The sequence below is a fragment of the Telopea speciosissima genome, chromosome 2 (assembly GCF_018873765.1).
Source record: "Telopea speciosissima isolate NSW1024214 ecotype Mountain lineage chromosome 2, Tspe_v1, whole genome shotgun sequence".
NCBI lineage: Eukaryota > Viridiplantae > Streptophyta > Magnoliopsida > Proteales > Proteaceae > Telopea > Telopea speciosissima.
In genome coordinates this window covers 73,558,364-73,577,940 of record NC_057917.1, presented here as the reverse complement: position 1 = coordinate 73,577,940, position 19,577 = coordinate 73,558,364, and the positions used below count along the sequence as shown (strand labels likewise).

At 42.2% G+C, this 19,577-nt stretch overlaps 1 protein-coding gene and 1 long non-coding RNA gene across 2 annotated transcripts in view; one reads left to right on the top strand and one right to left on the bottom strand.

The window, feature by feature from the left end:
* The window catches only part of LOC122649614 (probable histone H2A variant 3), a 30,663-nt gene that overhangs the window by 6,166 nt on the left and 4,920 nt on the right, over positions 1 to 19,577 (top strand). The window lies entirely within an intron of this gene.
* On the bottom strand, positions 19 to 18,576 carry LOC122649617. The gene is made up of 2 exons (XR_006331311.1): positions 18,533 to 18,576; positions 19 to 378 (listed from the first exon to the last, which is right to left on the bottom strand). It is a non-coding gene; the product is annotated as an uncharacterized LOC122649617 (long non-coding RNA).

The following is a 19,577-nucleotide window of genomic DNA, read 5'->3' as shown; positions in this document are numbered from 1 at the left end:
CTGTCAAAATCATGGGAGGCTAGGAATTGCCTCCTTCTTTATTTATAAATTGCCTTGTTACAAAAATAGAAACTCTCCTTGGTTAATGGAGAGAATTACAAAATAGCAACTAAATAAAAGTTACTAGAAAATAGAAACTCAAAGTGTAGAAACCTAATATTCTTAATGACTAAGAAACAGAAAAAATAACTACTTAATCCCGTATAGGATTTAAATCCCTAGCATTTGGGCTATAGAATTGGCCCATTACAAAAGTAAACCCAAAAATATAAAGCCGACGGCCCATACAACCCGTTGGACACTCAAAATTACACATATAGTCAATTCTTGGTACAGTTTGATGGTCTAGTTTGTTGCTGGCTTTCTTGTTCTTCTGAACTTCATCAAGTGTTATCCTCAAGATACAACTGGATCGTGCTATTCGCAAGATCCCTCAACTTTAGCCTCTTAACTTCTCTCATCTTATCTGGCTTGTTTGATTTCTTTATGAGAGCCTTGGTTGTCCCCTCCAACGCAAGAATATTCTTAACCCGTTGTTGCCACAAAGTGAAGTCATATTGCTATTGAATCCTTTACCGCCATTCGATTTACCCAATCTTTGCCCTCCATGCCTGCCATCAATCTCAACAAATTGGATCGCCATTTATTTTGCATGAACTTGCACTGATAGAGCAAAAGTGTCGGATCCTCTCCGTTCATTGAATTCATAACAATAAAAAACCTTGGACCACTAAATTACACATGTGAATAAGTCTTTCACGCCATGGGTTTCACCCAATCCCCCTCTTTCCTAGGGCACAATGTACGGGCACTTTTTTCCTTTGTTATTTACCTATCTTTTTTCTCTTCCTATCATTGTGGATTACCCACTTTCTTCCTAGAAAAAAGCAAAAAGAGAAAAAACGGTGAGACTGTTCTCCTCGGGTTGCATGCGAGACTCTTCCCTTCTCTACTTTTTTCTCTTTGATTTCTTTCCCCACACACGTCTTTTTCTTCCCTTTTTTTAATTATTTCTTTCATCGTTGTCAAGGCGTTGCCTAGGCGTCTAAACGCCTTGTGGGAGTCTCCTTGTGTCCAAACCCCTTCCAACGCCTTGGATCTTCTAGACGCTGTAACAAATATGATTTTTTTCTTCCCTTTAGTTACTTTCACAAACTCACCCTCTTTTCTTCTTTGAAGTACGATTTGTTGAAATGAACTCCAAGCGATCAAAAGCAAGACAAGAAGAAAAATCCTTGCAATCAAAGCTTGACCAATCTTCACTCAAGTCACATTGTTATTTGTTCATGTCGATTTTGAAGTCCTCAGACCCCTTGTTTTGCTTCTTCTCGTAGAATCCTTGCACATCTTTCATTCCCCAGATCTCCACGCACCACCTAAAATGATCTTTCGAAGTTCGAACCTGGCTCTGCTACCATTTGTTGGGATGAATGCACAAGCATGAGGAAGACACCAAGCAAACAACACACTGTATACCACTCTTCACCTCAATTTGTGATCTCCTTTGCTTGTATTGAGGGTTTTCCCTACAGAGACAATACATAGGCACCCTGGAAACTCTAATCCATACATAGTTACAATTTTACACCTGTACATGCAATGGACCCAAAAGTAGGCGAGCCTTGGCGCAACAGTTAAGTTGTGCTTGCAACCTATTGTTTGCGGGTTCAAAACTTGGAAACAGCCTTTCTTGCGAAGCAGTCTCAACAGCACTTCAGCAGCCTTACGCATACATTTGCCCCTCCCAGATCCTGCAATAGCGGGAGCCTCATGCACTGGAACATTCTTTTATACATGCAATGGACCGAAAACCCGATCCAAACATATACAAGCCCAATAATAACTGTGTGGGCCACTACAGAATACAAGACACAGAACCCAACAGGACCTGAGACAGCTTTATTGGACAATTAGCCATTGAGCTCTAGGAGAGTCTAGCGATGGGCCTATGAAGTGATGTAGATCCCACGACTGGCCAGAAGAAGAAGAACCAAGGCCCATCGAACCAGCTTCAGAAGGACCAGAACTGGACCAGATTGAGCAGTCCAGCAAGCCTTCTAGAAGGGCCAAGAAGATCCCCCATGATTTTGGCAATACTAGTCCTTGACCAATCAACTTCAGCTGCTGTCTATTAGCTTCTAATTCCATTAGTTGCTGCCTAGTAGTTTCTAATTTGGTTATCTTTGCATGTTTAGAAGGCTGATTTGTAAAACCTTTAGTAGTTTCTAATTTCATTCAGTTTCTATTTCTATTAGTTTCTATTTTCCAAACAGTTGCTAAGTTTAACTTTTTATTTTAGTAACGTAGCCTCAGTCCTTATATAGGCAGTGTTGCGTGTGAAAACCTCCGTCGCCCGGTTCGCCCAAGGATGAGCCTGCAAAAACCGAGTGAGCACAAGAGAGCCGGTGTGGCTCCGACCAAGGACTCTCCGATGCTTAAGTTAGGTCTCCGGTGCAACAGCGTTTCAACTTAGTGAAAAGTGAGATGAGCGTTTGAGTTCTATACTTGGGTATTTATAGGATGAGGTTGAGGCGGCTGGATGAGTCCTTGTATGGTAAGAGTCCTCCTTTGGTTGGGTTCTTCCATGCGGAGCAGAGTGGAGAGTTATTCTCGGAGTTGGACTCTTAATGAGGTAAGAGTCCTTATTGGAGTGTGATTCGATTCCGTTGCTGGATCACGGACCGATTCGCATCCCGTGATTGTCGGGGTATGATGACGTAGCCCCGTGATTTCGGGTGGGCCGTAGTTATCTCTTATGGAGGGGCCTCGGCCTCGGATGGCCGTGCCCCCTGCTGTTCGGCTTCGTGCTCGGCCCAGATGGCAGGCGTTTTGAATCTCGGCATGGTGTTCGGCTCAGCCAGCGTGTTACCGTTGCAGATTGCACGGGAGCTCAGGCAGGTGTTCGTCCTTGGTGATCCTCAGCCGCATGGCCGAGCAGGGTGGGCTCGGCGATCGACGCCGGTCGGCCTCAAAGCTCGGCCATGCCAGTGAGTGGGGTGATCGTCCTCCCTTTTGGCTCCTAGTTTGGACCCCCACCGTTTGGTTCGGCTCGGTTCTCGGGTTCGGCCTGGTTCCATCCACGTGTCATCCTATGAATGGTGGGCTATTCTATGGCTCATCAGGCAGCCATTTGTAAGAGATACACACAGAGTTAATGAATGAAATTTTGAGACATTCTTGCACTCGGCTATGGGAGTAAAACCCTGTTTCAACAGCTAGGATAGCTGTGGATAAGAGACCCAGGGCTGAGAAAGCCCATCCCTACCTCCCTCCTATCTTCTTCTCCCTTCTCCTCCCTTCCCTGCTCGATCCCTTGCTGTGCTACTATTTGAGACCGCAACTAAGTACTATCCCTGTGCTTGAGAAGGACCAGAAGACACTCAAGAGTCTGCTGAAGTGCTGTTGCTGATTAGTGGACAGAGACCTTCATTCCCACACCTGCGGCTGCACTTGTTTCTATTCTTCTGCTGCTGCAATCAAGGACTGGATCTTAGCATCTACTCCTTCACTGGCAGTGATTTTTTGGAGGACTGAATCAGACCTACAAGAGGCCCCTTCGATCCCTGGTTTGGTGTCCTAATCCTCACTGGTTTGGGAGATCTGCACTAACCTTCTAATTTTGGATCAAGTTCATATCTCAACAACCAGCCATCACAACAGGCTGAAATTTGGAGCACTAGACCCCCTCATCATACTCTCCACTCAACCCTAATTGGAATCCAATCCACTGCTGGTTTACAAGTTATAATCTGCTTTCTATTTTCAATCTTGCTTTCTAATTCTGTGACCCATATTTGTACTTATGGCCATCTAAAGTGGCCCACATTTGGAGGCTTACCTGTGCAAGCCAATACCTGCGGTTGACCTCAATACGAGCCTCTTTTCTTGGCTGTAATTTGAGTTCCAGTTTGTGCCCTAAATCTAATTTCGGCCCTCGTTTATACCCTGCTGTTGGAGCTTATTGTTAGTTGACTGACTGACTTATTTGTGAGTTATTTGGGACTAGGTTAACCTTAATCTGGTCTTACATTATGAAGCAGGTTAGTTATCCAGTCGTATGGCCCATTCAAAGTCTAGCTTGTGGTCTGTAACAAGGCTAATGGAGGATGTTCAAGTAAAGCACACCCTTCAAATGGTCAACTCCATTGAAGTCGGGTAGTTTGAATATTGTAAAGAATTTTAGGAAAATCTTATTGTAGCCAAAGTTGGTGAAAAAGAAGTATTAACCTTATTTTTCTGCCCTTTTAGTATAACACACTTCTTTCAAATGAGGGTAAAATCCTGTCATTTCACACGTGTTCGAAAAGCATGCAAGACAATGACATAGTTGTAATTCATTTTCAATTATTTTGAATACCCTTTTTTACCTCTAACTTAAAAGAACTTTTGAGAATAAGACAAGGGGCAATCAAAAGAGGGTTACAACTTCTCAGTTTACCACTTTGGTTACAACAAGATGCACCCTAAACTAAAACTCTTTTAGCAAATTTGGAACAGAAAACTAACTGAAGAGGGAAAAATTGAGTCTCCTACATTACACTTGTTATTATTAGCTTATTATATGCTACTTGACCGCAGTTGTCCCATTGACCCAAACTTTTATGGACATTTTCCCACGCTCTTTCTACATACCAAAAACATCCTTGTGGGTCGTTGAAGAGGTAAAGACAACAAATTAGCAATCAAACTCTTCATTGTCTATTCTTACTGGTTGAAGGAACACCTCATTGCACCAAGTTGTGGTTGCACTCTTTTTCTTCTAAAATCACATTCAATAATATGGCCAATTAAATGCAACTGCATCTCTCCAGTATCCACTTCAGTTAGTGGGCATCAAGGACTGAATTGAGTAATATAAAGCACTTCTACTACCTAGCCGCTCTATCCTCCACACACGTGGATTTACCATGGTTTTTATTGGGAGAATAGTCTCACATTGGTTACCCCTGAGGCCATTAGTCGCCTCATATACTTTTGAGTACCTACACTTAACGGTTCAAGCTTTTGGGATGGAAATTTACATGGTGTCAAAGCAGGTCTGTCTTGCTGTTTTATGAGGTTTTAATCTGTGTGCATCTGTGCACGTGTAAGCAGTTTTGTCCTGCCTACACGTGTGGGAGAGTGTTGGGAGAATTGTCTCACGCGGTTACCCCTAAGGCCTTTGATTGCCTTATCTACCTATGAGTCCCTCCATTTAACAGTTCGAGCTTTTGGGATGAAAATTTACATGTCAGATTCCAACCCAAATGACTAGTCTATTAGATGGAGGGACTCACAGGTATATGAAGACACAGAATCTAACTCCCAACCGTTGTGGGATCTTAACACTTCCCCTCACATGTAGGTGGATCAAAATGTACCCTACACAAAAAGATCATGGAGGTAGGATCGGAACCTGCGACAGTTTTTTATACCTATTCTGATACCATGTCAAATTCCCACTGAAAAGATAGTTAATCTGTTAGGTGGAGGGACTCATGTTGATGTATAAATTGATGCTGCCCTTCCCAAACAGTTCGAGCTTTTAGGTGAAATGGTGACGGACATGGTATCAGAGCAGGGAGGTTGAGTGATCAAATCGTGGGAAGTGCAAAAAACGATTAAGGGCCAATATTTCTTCTCCCTCGGTGCCTCGTGAGCTCCATGTGCAAGGACCATGAGATCTTGGCCCGCACATGCAGGGGAGTGTTAATTTATACATTGATGCTGCACTTCCCAAACAGTTTGAGCTTTTAGGTGAAACGGTAGCAAACACTCACATGTATATAAAGACATGGAATCCCACTCCTAACTGATGTAGGATCTTAATAGTTTTGATGTCATTCCTCTTTAACCCCTCTGTTTGATGTAGATAAAAACATGAAGAAGAGGCCAAAACACTGTTCACATGAACAGTGTCACAACCCCTATATTGCCTTGGTCTGAATGCTGCTAGAAGATCCTGTGGGGCCCAAGACTAGATCATGTGAAGACTTTTAGAAGGGTCAATTTTGTCTGTGGGGGGATTTAGGAGTTAGTTTAGTTTCTATTTTCAGTTTTAGAAACTTAAGGCCTGATTTGGTATGATTTCTATTTCAATTTTGGATTGATTTCTTGAAATAGTCAACAAATAGGTTTTTGGTCAAAAAATTGAAATTGTTTTGGTTGTATCAATATGAAATATTTCAAGAATAAAAAAAATCCATTTGATTGTTCAAATTCTGAGAATAGATTCTCTATATTTCTTTCGGGGAAGACGGTGGTGGCGGCAGCGGGGTAGTGGCGGTGATGGTGGTGGCAGGGTAGTGGTGACATGTAAGTAGTGGCGGTGGTGGTGGTGGTTGTGGAAGAAGTGGCGGTGATTGTGGTGGTTGTGGAAATAGTGGCAGTGGTTGTGGTGGTGGTGGTGGCAATGGCAATGGTGGTGACGGTAGCGGTGGCAACGGCAGTGGTGGTGGTGGTGGTAGCGGGGTAGTAGTGGTGGTGGTGGTAATGGGGTAGTAGTGGTGGTGGTGGCGGTGGCAATGGTGGGAGTGGGGTGGTGGTGGTGAGACCATTAGGAGAAGAAGGGTGGTGTTTTATTTTTAATATGAAATTACTACTTTGCCCATGAAATTAACCATGTGCTCATTCAAGAGCAAGAGTGCTAAATCAAATGAAATAGAAATTCTGAAACAGCTCCTCAGCTATTTCAGAATTTCTATTCCACTTGATTTCTATTTCACTGAAATAAGGTGCAAAAATCAAACCAAACAATTTCAGAAATAGAAATCACCCCCTGAAATTGAAATAGCAATCATACCAAATCAGCTTAGTGAAGTATACTTTCTATTTCAGCTACTTTCTAATTTAGTTTAATAATTGTAAAGCAAATCTCAGCCGTATAAGAGACTGCTATTTTATTTCCTTCTATTTTTGACTCAACCCCTTGAGTCTATTTATAAGTAACAGCCCATAGAGGCTCCCCACGATTTAGTGAATGGTTGAGTATTGCATTGAGCAAGTTTCTTATCCCATTGTGAGAACTTGCTGCTTCCCTGAGACTGCTGCAAGTGCTGTGAAGACTCTTGAAGACTCTAATCAATCTCCAATTCCCCAAAGGCTGCTGCTGTTGCAAAACGATCGAAGGAGGCTCAAGGACACCTGCGGCTCTGCAGTTTCTGCCCTGTTTCTCCAGCAGATTTCAGACTTGAATATCTCCTCAACCAGCCATCAAAATCAGTTGAGTTTTGGAGCACAAAAACACACCCACCAGGGCCTCCACTTGATCCAAGTTTCAGCATCTATTTCTGTCTGGATTGTTCTACTGCACTGACCTTCTAATTCTGAGTTTTACCTTCTATTTTCAAGACCAACTTGGATCTCCACTTCTGACCATCAGAATTGGACAAAACTTGGAGCACATATTCACCCAACCAAGGCTAGCCTTCAATCAGATTTGGAGCCCATTCCCACCGCTGGTTGCTCAGATTTGATTACTCTAATTCTGTCCTCTGTTGCTATTTTGATTTGTGGGTTTATTTGGGGCTAGGTGACCCTAATCTAGTCTTACATTACTGCCACTCCGAACCCTAAAAGGCTACAACTGTTCTCTAATATCTTCTTTGAATAGAGCTGATTAGAGAAAAAGGATCCATTAGCTGACCCCATTTAGTTGGGATAAGGCTGAGTTGAGTTGAACCGCTCCCACTAGAGTTCCCCTTAAACCCACCTCTAGAAGTAGTAGAATCACTCATGAAGCTCTATGTCTCCTCACCAATTAACAAACCTGCTAGCGAAACAATTTTCGTTTGTGGGTAGATGATGTAGATATTCTACTTTAAGTAATACTATATCAAACTAAGAGGAACCAGGCCTACGGTTCCTTGAATGAACCAGGTTCAGTTGTTCAGGCCAGACCAATCAGGTCTGAGTGTTTTTCTGGTTCACCCAAAACCAGTCTTAATTAATCCACTTCAAGTCTTGGTCAATGAAGGGTAAAAAATAATTAATGCATGTGTGCAGAATTTGAGAAGTATTATCTAGTTAGTTACAACTAAAATCTGATGTCTTAGAAAATATTAGTTCAGTTAATAAGTTCATTGATGGTTGTGTAAACCCCTGGAAATGTTAGTCAATTCATGGATGGTCGTGGAAATCCTTAATTAAATGTCAAAAAGCCTTGGAGAAAGTCCCATTGAGAGTCCAGAACACTCCCAACCACTATAAAAGAGCTGCTTGTAAGCATTTTGAAGTTAAAAGTTGAATGAAATTTCTGATATCTTGCCAAAAGCTGTGATATACATTGGAGCTTAGTAAGAAGTTGGGTTGCTTGGTGAGATGCTAACCTAGGCCTCGGTAAGAATCTTTGGTCATATGATGCAATTTTATCACCGAACTAGGCTTCTTTGCTTAGGAATAAGTCTAGGGTTGGGTTATATACATTTTGAACCTTTGATCCTATGAGTTTTCTATGTAATAGGCCACTTTTATAGGCCTAAAGTATGGGTAATTAGGTTGCATACGGGATTATCTTCTATACTTAGTTTATTTTCATGTTTTAGTGTTTTAAATTGAACCGATCTAAAATTGGTTTGAACTAGTGGTTCAATTTAAGCGATTTTACTAGTTTTTCTTAAAGTGTTTAGTGGGGCTGGATTAGGACTCTATTTTGAGTCTATTTCAGTTTTCTAGTCAGTTTAAGTTACCTAATAGGTTACGGATTGGGTTAGACCTTTCTTTTTTATTGTAGAAGTCTATTTTTGAGTCTTTTATATAAGGTTGTAAGGGGGGCAAACATTGAACACGAATTTTGATATTAATGAAAAGCTTTTTGGCTGCTCTTCTTCTCCATAGAAGCTTTTGTCTTGTGTTTGATCCAGGTTGGTGGGATTGGTGTTTGATCTGATCGACACCTTGCGGTGTGAAGCCCAGGTGGTTCGTTTGAAGGAATTGGTGTTCGTGTTCAGTTTTAGAGAGGAAGGAGAAGAAGGAAAAGAGAGGGAAAGAGAAGAGCACATACGGTTGTGTTTAATCTCATATGTCTCAAACTAGAGATAAACTTCATTATATTGAAAAAGAATAACTAATTACACAGGGGCCCCTGGCCTTATACAAATAACAGAAGAAACATAAAATACATGTGGTTATGTATAAGAATACCCTTAAACTCCTATTCTTAACACTCCCCCTCAAGCTGGGTGGTATATGTCATACATACCCAGCTTGTTCAATAAACAGTCAAAGTGATGAGTGCTAAGTCCTTTGGTGAAGATATCGGCCACTTGTTCATTCGTCTTCACAAAAGGGGTGCAGATGGTCTTTGACTCGATCTTTTCCTTGATAAAATGTCTATCATCCTCAAGATGCTTGGTCCTATCATGTTGCACTGGGTTGTGGGCAATACTTATGGCTGCCTTGTTGTTACAATATAAACTCATAGGTTTGACAGTCTCAAATCCCAATTCCTAAACAAGTCTCTTCAGCCACAAGACTTCACACACTCTGTGAGCCATAGCTCTAAATTCTGCCTCAGCAGTTGACCTAGCCACCACAAGGTGCTTCTTACTTCTCTAAGTAACCAAATTCCTACCAACAAAAGTACAGTATCCCGAAGTGGACCTTCGATCAGAAATAGATCCAGCCCAGTCAGCATCAGTGTATGCTTCGATCCTCAAGTGACCATTTCTAGAGAAGAGAAGACCTTTTCCAGGGCATGACTTTAAGTATCTGAGGATCCTATACACTGCATCAAGATGTCCCATTTTGGGTGCATGCATAAACTGACTTACCACGCCAACAACATAGGCTATGTCCGGTCGGATAAGGGAAAGATAGATTAGCTTGCCTACTAATCTCTGATATTTTTCAGCATCTACAAGGGGCTCACCACAATCTTCTCCTAGTTTGTGATTCTGATCAATAGGAGAGAAGGCTGGTTTACACCCTAAGTACCCTGTCTCTGTAATTCTGACAAACACTGATCCCTTGCTTAGATCTTGAAACTTCAATCCCCAGCAAATACTTCAATGGACCAAGATCTTTGATCTGAAACTGCCAAGCCAAGTAAAGTTTAAGCTTTGTGATTTCAGCCTCGCTGTTCCCCGTGACCACAATGTCATCAACATATACAATAAGAGCTGTAATAGTGTTGCCCTTCCTTTGTATAAACAAAGTGTGATCAGCTTGACTTTGGGTGTATCCATTCTGTAGAATAGCTTGCCTAAACCTCTCAAACCAAGCCTTAGGAGATTATTTAAGGCCATAAAGAGCTTTCCTAAGACGACACACTTTTCCATTGCCACTAGGATGCTTGAACCCAGGGGGAGAGTGCATGTAGACTTCTTCTTCTAAGTCACCATGTAAGAAAGCATTCTTTACATCAAGCTGGTATAATGGCCAATCAAGGTTTGCAGCCATTGAGAGGAGTACCCGAATGGAGTTATGCTCAGTCATTGGAGCAAAGGTTTCCTGATAATCAATGCCATACACCTGGGTATAGCCCTTAGCAACCAGTCTTGCCTTATATCTCTCTACAGTACCATCAGACTTGAACTTGACTGTGAATACCCATCTGCATCCAACAGGAACTCTCCCCTTTGGGAGTTTAACAAGATCCCAAGTGTGGTTCTTCTCAAGGGCCACCATCTTGGTATTCATTGCTTCTCTCCATTTTGGATCAGCCATGGCCTCTACTACATTCTTAGGAATAGAGATGGAGGGGATAGCCACTGTGAAGGCAATACCTGTAGGGGAGATAGAATCATAGGAGACAAACTTGGCAATGGGATTAGTACAAGCTCGAGTTCCTTTGCGGTGAGCAATAGGAAGATCTAAGTCTGAGGGTGTAGGAGTAGAGGAAGGTATACCTGTCTCAATGGATGGAGGCTCAGGATGAGGAGACGAAGGAGGATTTTGGCAGGTCTTTTATATAGGGAGTCATGAAGGAGGATTTCTCTTGTCCTTTGTATACACAAGTAGCTCCCCCTGTTTTCTGTTCACCTCTGCACTCGGAGACTCCCCCTCAACAACAGTATCCTCGGACCTTTTCTTTCCCTTGTCAATCTGAAATGGGGAAATAGGGACGAGAGAGGGGGAAGGGAAGGATAGAAACTCAAGAGCCTCTTCAACCTCACTACCACGACACTCCCCCTGAAGAGGTGACTGAAAATACGGGAGATGTTCAAAGAAAGAAACATCTTTGGAGAGAAGCCACCGATGGGTAGGAGGGTGATAACATGTGTAGCCTTTGGAGGTAGAGGAATACCCAAGAAAGATGCACTTCAAGGACTTAGGATCCAATTTAGTGCGGGCAGATTTGCTAAGATGGACATAGCAGATGCAACCAAAGACCCGTGGGGGAAGTGAAAAAGAAGAAGAAAGTGAGGGTAAGACCTCAAGAGGTACTTTGAAGTGCAAGACACTGGAGGGCATATGATTGATAAGAAAGACTGCAATGAGTAAGGCATTGGACCAAAGTTTTTGGAACATGCATTGTAAACCAAAGAGACCGGGCTACTTCCAGCAGGTGGCGGTTTTTTCTTTCAGCAACCCCATTTTGTTGAGGGGTATCAACACAAGCCATCTGGTGGATAATGCCATGGTCAGAAAAAAAGGACTCCAAACCACCATACATATACTCTCTACCTTTATCAGAACGGACAATCTGAATACGAGTTTGAAACTGAGTGTAAATCAATTCATAAAAGTTTTTAAACGCAACATAGACATCACTCTTTTGTTTCAAGAGATAAATCCAAGTAACTCGAGAGAAGTCATCAATAAAGGAGACAAAGTAGTGGAAGCTACGTAAAGAAGTAACAGGGGAAGGGCCCCTAACATCAGTATGAACAATGTGAAAAGGTGAAATAGATCATTGCTAGAAGATGGATAAACTGTCTTACAACTTTTTGCAAAAGGACGAGGTTCACAATGAAAAACACGATTGACAGGGAAAGAGGTAAATAAATGTGGCAACATTTTTCTCATAACAGAAAAGGAAGGATGTCCCAAACGCTAGTGCCAAAGCAAAATGTCCTCCTGTGTACGTCCGCCATGTTGCCCACACATAAGATTGAGCTGTCGTCACAGGGGAAGCACAAGTGTCCAGAACATATAATCCATCAGTCTCACGTCCACTGCCAATTACCCTCTTCGCCACCAAATCCTGAAAAAGACAATGGGTAGGAAAAAAAGTGACAAAGCAGTTCAAAGATTTAGTCAATTGGCTAATGGAAAGAAGATTAGTGGCAAAGTTGGGAACATGAAAGACAGACTTCAAAGGGATAAGTGGAGTAACTTAGACATCTCCCTTACCCGAGATGGAAGAAAGGGAACCATCTGCAATTTTTACCTTATCTTTTCTAGAACAAACTGAGTAGGAGTTAAAAAGCTGAGACCTACCACTCATGTGATCCGTGGCCCCTGAGTCAATGACCCAGGGTGTGGTGGCAGATGAAGTAGAGACCTGTAGAGCAGTGGAAGTAGTGGGTGCAGTAGAGGAGGAGGATCCATCCAAGTGTGCTACAATCCGACGAAAAGCTGCTATTTCTTCGTTGGAGAGGGAGGATGAATCAGACTCATGAACCCCAACATGGGCTTTAGGCCCATTCTTCTTCGGTCCTTTCTGTCCTCCAGATGCAGTAGAGGGTGGTTTCCCATGAAGATCCCAACAAAACTCCTTCTTATGCCCAGACTTGCCATAATAGTCACAGGAGAATCGGCCTCTACCAACCCCCTTAGTGAAGGGAGGATGGTCCTGTGGAGTGGATGAAATAAGAGCAGAGCGCTCAACAGTGGGAGTGGTCTCCATAGCACTTCTACGCGTCTCCTCACTCTGTAAATAACCACACACCTCCTCCAGGGAAGGAAGACTTGGTCGGCCAAGTATCTATACCCGTATGGGTTCAAACTCAGAGTTAAGACCTCCAAGAAGGAACATGACCCTCTCCTTCTCAAACAACTGATGCACTTTAGGCTCATCAACAGGACACAGCTGGAGATCTCTGTAGTGATCATACTCCTCCCAAAGTCCCACAACAAGGCTATAGTACTCGGAGATACTTTTGCACACCGGCGCAGCTAACAATCTGTGAAGAAGTTGATAAACCTTTGTAGAGTCCCCACTCTATCAAAAATACGAGCAACACTATCCCAAATATCTTTGGCTGTCTCCTTGCTCATAAACCTTCTTCCAATCTCCGGCTTCATTGAAAAAATGAGCCAAGTCATCACAAGGGAGTTCTCGGTTTCCCATTTAGAGTAACCTGGATCATCAGAGGAAGGGGCCTTAAAGCTCCCAGATATATGTCCCAACTTCCCCCTACTTCGAAGGATAAGCTTCATTGACCGTGACCATTCCAAGTAATTGTTAGTATCAAGCTTAACAATGGGGAGCTGAACATTTGGATTCTCATATGATGGAGGGATTGGCAAGGCTGCTGTAACAGTGGGAAGTTCAGATGTCTCAACAGTTTTTTCACCCATTGTGGTTTCAAAACAAGCACTTGAGAGGAGCAATCAACAGCACTTCAAGCAAGAACAATAGATTCCCAAGTAACAGCAGCAAAAAACAGAGGTAACCTAGACCAAAAAGCTTGAAAAAGCTTGTAGAGCCTCACACAAATAACAAACAGAAGCGGAGTAGAAAAGAAAAGTCTTCCTTACCAAGAAACGACAGTGGGTAGTCCAAAAAAGCTCCCAAACAAAGCTCTATTGAAGAGCTATTGCCAATCCCACACTCTGGCTGGAGAAAAACAGGGCAGAACAGTCCTGGCCGAGATTCACTCCTGTCCCTTGGATGCTCCCAACTGGCTTGAGATGACACGATGGGAAGAAAGGTAACCTCCAAACGGAACTAGAGCACTTGGTTTCTCTCCATTTGGATGAGAACCGAGAGAGAAAACAGATCTGTGAAGAACCGCAGGTTGGAGCTCAAACTCCAGCAACAACCAAGAGAGGAAACCACCTCTTGGCCCACTAAACACCCTTCTAACACCTTCAAACTCCAGGAAGAGTAGGCTCTGATACCATGTTCAGTTTTAGAGAGGAAGGAGAAGAAGGAAAAGAGAGGGAGAGAGAAGAGCACATACGGTTGTGTTTAATCTCATATGTCTCAAACTAGAGACAACTTCCTTATATTGAAAAAGAATAACTAATTACACAGGGGCCCTTGGCCTTATACAAATAACAGAAGAAACATAAAATACATGTGGTTATGTACAAGAATACCCTTAAACTCCTATTCTTAACAGTTCGATCCAATTGATGCCTTACGGTGGGAAGCCCGGGTGGTTCGTTCAAGCTCTCTTTGTTCTTCAACACTGTTCAAGTTCTGATTTTCAAGGATCCTTCATTCAAACAAGCTGCTGTGCAAGTACTACTTCAACAACGGTAAGTTTGAATCATTCCAAACCCTAACCATTCTTCTTCTTATCATCTGAACATCCAAACCCTAATAACCCCACTCTTCCTCTTTCACAAAACCTAACCCTAGACTCCAAACCTACTGCCAATTCTGTCCAGTGACCTTAGACTTGTTAAAACTTAACGAAACCTTTGCTAGAAGACTCCTCTACATCATTTAAGCCTAACCATACCACTAAACCCTAACCCCCACTAAACCCTAACCCTAATTTGACCAAAATCACCTATTTTGACCTGGCCAAATTACTTGTTCATAGGAGATCCTAGTTATTTGGCTCCTAGTTTGACTATTCAAACCTAGGACTACATTATCATATCCCTCTTATCGCTTTCTTCTTCCTTTGTTCTTGTGATTTTCTGAGTGTATTCAGTATTCACCTATTTGTTCTTAAGTTGTGCTTGTAGTTTTGTTGTTGTTTTGATGGATTTCTGAATGTGTTTGGTTGATGATCACAAGGGATCAACAATACTTAAAACTGACTTTAGTTTTACATCTCTCCCAAGTCCCAACCATATGGTTCTCTTATTTTGTCCTCAGAGGATTCTGATTTTGTTGCAAGGAATGAACCAAGATCCCTTTAATTTGGTATCAGATCCATGGCCAATGGTGGTTCTAATGCTTCCAAACCAAACCCCAAACTCTATGGTTCAAGTAATTGACATGTTGAAATAGTGATCGTATGACTATGATGTAGCAGCGCTTTGATTCCTTATCTCCATAGGGTGATGTGGAACCAGTCTAATCGATTGTTAATAATACCCATCGGTTCATGAACCTACCAGCATTCAGAAAAACTTCTTTGCAGCCCACTTTTGAGGAGTATGTGCAATCGTATTTTGATCAAGGTACACTGCAACGACATTAACATGACTCTCACAAAGTAAAGATGTAGTTGAAGGAGTACAACGACAAACATGACCCCCGGGTATTTTATGACTGAATGTGCTGTTTAGATGACTACTTTGATTGGTTTGAGCTTTCTGAAGCTAGGAACTTGAAGTTGGTCTGTTCCAAGCTCGTGGGACCAGCACGAGAGTGGTGGAGCAACCATGAGACAAAGACAGAACGACGAGGAAGAGAACCCACTAGGTGGGAGGAGATGCTGCGTGAAGAGCTAAAGGAGAAATATCTTCCGTAGACCTTCCAATGGCATCTACATGACAAGCATAACACTCTGCATCAAGGCTCACTTCAGTGGAAGAATGCATGGACTAGTTCGTTCTTTTTTCTTGCACCGGTTTGGAGGAACTAGGAAGAGGACAACCAGTTTGTTTTCTGTTTCAGGTTAGGGCTGAAACCTGAAAAATGAGATAAAATTGGTGTGGCAAGTATACGACAGTTGCAATGTTTTTTTGAGAAGGCCCTACAAGCTGACTACCTATTAAAGAGACATGTCCGGAGATTCAACAAGGACCAACAAGATGGAAAGAGTGCAACCAGCAAGAGGCCACATGTGAACAAGCAGTCCAGCAAAAGACAACAGGCGGAGAGGAAGTTGCTGACTTTACCACAATGAGACTTCATTGAAACTAGGAAGGAGACTGGTTTGATATTGGCTTTAGTCACTTGGGAAGTCACTTCCACTCTTGAACACAAGCTTCCTAAGTCTATACATTACTTACTTTTTGATTTTGTAGACCTAGTATCCGAAGATCTTCTAGATGAGTTGTCCCCCATGAGAGACATTCCACACGCTACCAAAACCTAATATCAGGATCGGTGTTGCATAATCTGCCCACTTATCGTCTCAATGTCACCAAGTATGCCGTGCTCAAGAGACAAATGGACGAGTTGTTGAGAAAGGGATTCATCCAAGAAAGTATGAGTTCATGTGTTGTACCAACCCTACTCACGCTGAAGGACGGGTCGTGACGCACGTGCGTCGATAGTAGAGCAATCAATAAAATCACCACGAAGTACAAATTTCCTATTCCTCGACTTGATGATGTTGGACATGTTGACGTGAGTGATAATCTTTTCCAAAAATAAATTTCAGAAGTGGCTAAAACCTGATTCGCATTCATCCTAGAGACGAATGAGTGACTACCTTCAAGACTGGATGGATTGTATGAGTGGAAGGATTGCCATTTGGCCTTACCAATGCTCCTAGCACCTTCATTAGAGTTATGGCGTAGGTATTGTATCCCTTTATTAGCAAGTTTGTTGTCTATTTTGACGACATTTTGATTTACGACAAGGAAAAAGAGGACCATCTTGACCACTTGAGGCATGTGATGCAAGTATTACGATCTGAAAAGCTTTACATCAACCTCAAAAAGAGTTCATTCATGTTTTCCAAGGTTGTTTTCCTTGGTTTTATTGTATCGTCAAAGGGCGTAGAAGCTGATCCGGAGAAAGTCCAAAGCATCATTGATTGGCCTACACCAAAGACCCTTGCCAAAGTTCGGAGTTTTGATGGCCTCGCAAGTCGCATCTTTTTACCGGCGATTCATTAAAGGATTCAGTTCTATCATGGCATCCATCACTAAGTGTATGAAGCGGAGTGAGAGCAAGTTTGAGTGGACTGTATCCACTACTAAACCCTTCTAACTTATTAAGCGGAAGATGACCGAGGTTCCAATATTGCAGCTACCAGATTTTGATCACATGTTTGAGGTTGCCACAGATGCTTCTCACGTTGGTATTGGTGGTGTTCTTATGCAAGGAGGCCACCTATCACTTTCTATAGCGAAAAGTTGAATGATGCAAAGAAGTGGTACTGTACCTATGACCTTGAGCTATATGTTGTAGTATAAGTGCTAAAACAATGGAGAAATTATTTAATCGGTTAGGGGTTCATACTATTCTCAAATCATGGGGAACTCAAGTACTTACAATCTCAAAGGACAGTAAGTAATCAACATGCCAAATGGGTGGCTTATCTCCAAGAGTTTAATATTTGCCTTGAAGTATAAACCCGGTAATGTAGTCCTAGGTAGGAGTAGGCCCACTAGGAACCAGGGTAATAGGATCACCAAACAAGGCTGGCCGATTGGAACAGCTTAGGCTAATTAAGGCAGAATTAGGGTTAGGGTTAGGGTTTCGAGCTAGGGTTTTATTTGGTAATGATGTGCAGGTTTTTAGGAGTCTATTGGTGTAGGTTTGGATTGATTTGGATGAAGTTAGAAATCTAGGGTTTCGGGTTAGAGGCCTTGTAAAAATGGAGTGTTTTCAGGATCTAGGGTTTAGGGGTGGATTTTGGGAAAGGGGTTTATAGGGTATTAATGGGCAGGTCTAGGGGGTTATTTTGGTATAAAGAAGTTAGGGTTTGGATGAGTTACGAAATTCTGCAATTTAGGGCAGAATTGGATTTAGGGTTTTGATGGACAGATTGGGCTGCAACTGAGATCGAGTGGAGGGATAAGGCTGGACAGATTTTAGAGTGAGGCCAAGGTTATGGGAATCGATTAGGGTTAAGTGGAGGATTAAGAAGAGGAATGAAATTGCAGAATTATAAAACTACTTACTTGAATTAACACTGATCTCCAACAGTAGCAGATTGAAGAAAAGCTAAGAGAGGACCTCCCGATCTACAAGATGCAAGGAGTCACTGGGGATTCCAGTCCTTCAACCTTGATATTACTCACAAGGGGGGGTCTTGATATGACACACAAGACAGTCTCTGAAGAGAGAAGCAACAGCAGCAAAACAATATTTTTTATTAATCAAATTCGTATGTAATGCTGGCCTCCCTTACAAACTTATATAGAAGACTCAAAAATAGACTTAGACATTAAAAAAGAATAGCCTAACCCATTCCTCAACCTACTAGGTAACTTAAACTGACTAGGAAACTGAAATAGACTCAAAATAGAGTCCTAATCCAGCCCAACTGAACAACTAAAAGAAAAACTAATAAAATCACTTAAAACAACTAAAATTCTTCAACAACCAATAGGATATAAGATCCTGCTAGCCAATCAGAAATAATTACTTAAACTAAACCAATTGAACCAATTGGATGCAACCAATTTAAACCGGTTCAAGTAACAACATAAAAATAAAACTAAGTATTGGGCTAATCCCGTATGCAACCTATATACCCCTAGTTTAGGCTCATTAAAGTGGCCTAATGAACAAAGGTCCAACATGTATATAACCTAACCCTAGGCCTATTTCTAAAGAAATAAGCCAATTTCTATGATGAACTTGCATCAACTCTCCCCAACGTGAAAAAATTCGTCCTCGAATTTTGCAGTGATAGGGGGGAATCAACATGTGATCAGCAGCTTTGACCATCTCCAAACAAAATTTCGTTGAGGCAGAAACATTGGGGATAAAGTCTTCAATGCGTGGAGCTTGCTCTTCGAAGAACCATGGTGGCATTACAAACTCTATGTGTTCTTTCTTTGAATCAGCAGCAACTGTCAATGTCTCGTCCATAGAGCCTTCAGTGTTAGCAACCTTCTCATCTAATGCATGAGACCCAAGCTCCAGCTCTTCAAGAACAGCATCTTGAAGGTCATTGTTTTCCTTTGGAATGCTCTCAATCAACTTTTCATCTTCTACTGTTTCAGCTTTGTCTACTTTGTTCTCTTCAATGTATACCTCTTCAGTAGAGTCTTCTACAATTGTGTTTTGGACCTCCACATCAATTTGATGGCCGAGCTTCTCAATTATGATCTCAACTACTGGCGCAGCTTGGTCTACTTGAATTTCTTTAGCTATCGGTTCTTGAATCTCTTCAACACAAACTGCCTTAGTAGAATCTTCTGTTGGTACATCCGCCATTGGTGAAACTTCAAACACAGTCGATGCCACTTACGTTTGACTTGACATGTTCGGTAGTTCCTGTGGCTGTACAGTCGATGTGGTCACCTTTGGTTGTAACCCTTTTAGAGTAAACAAATGGTATAGACGATGTCGACCAGGTAGGACACACGAGTTGTTTTCAGGTTCAATCCAACCTTGTCGCTCGTCCAACCAATTACAACCTGCTGCAATAACGCTCCTTGGAGATGGTACCGGCTTACACCAAGCACCGTCAGAGTATGAGGAACACTCAAATTCAACAAAGACTTCACTGGTAGGCATGATGCAAATCTCTCTTGACTGAGACAACATATCCACCACGGATTGTGAAATAATGTTGTTACGTCGCCTCTCATCAACAATTAATATGGCTGTGCTCCCATTGGGTAGACGAACTAAGGTCTTAAAAACAAATGGAGGTGGGTCTTTCGAGGCTTGATTG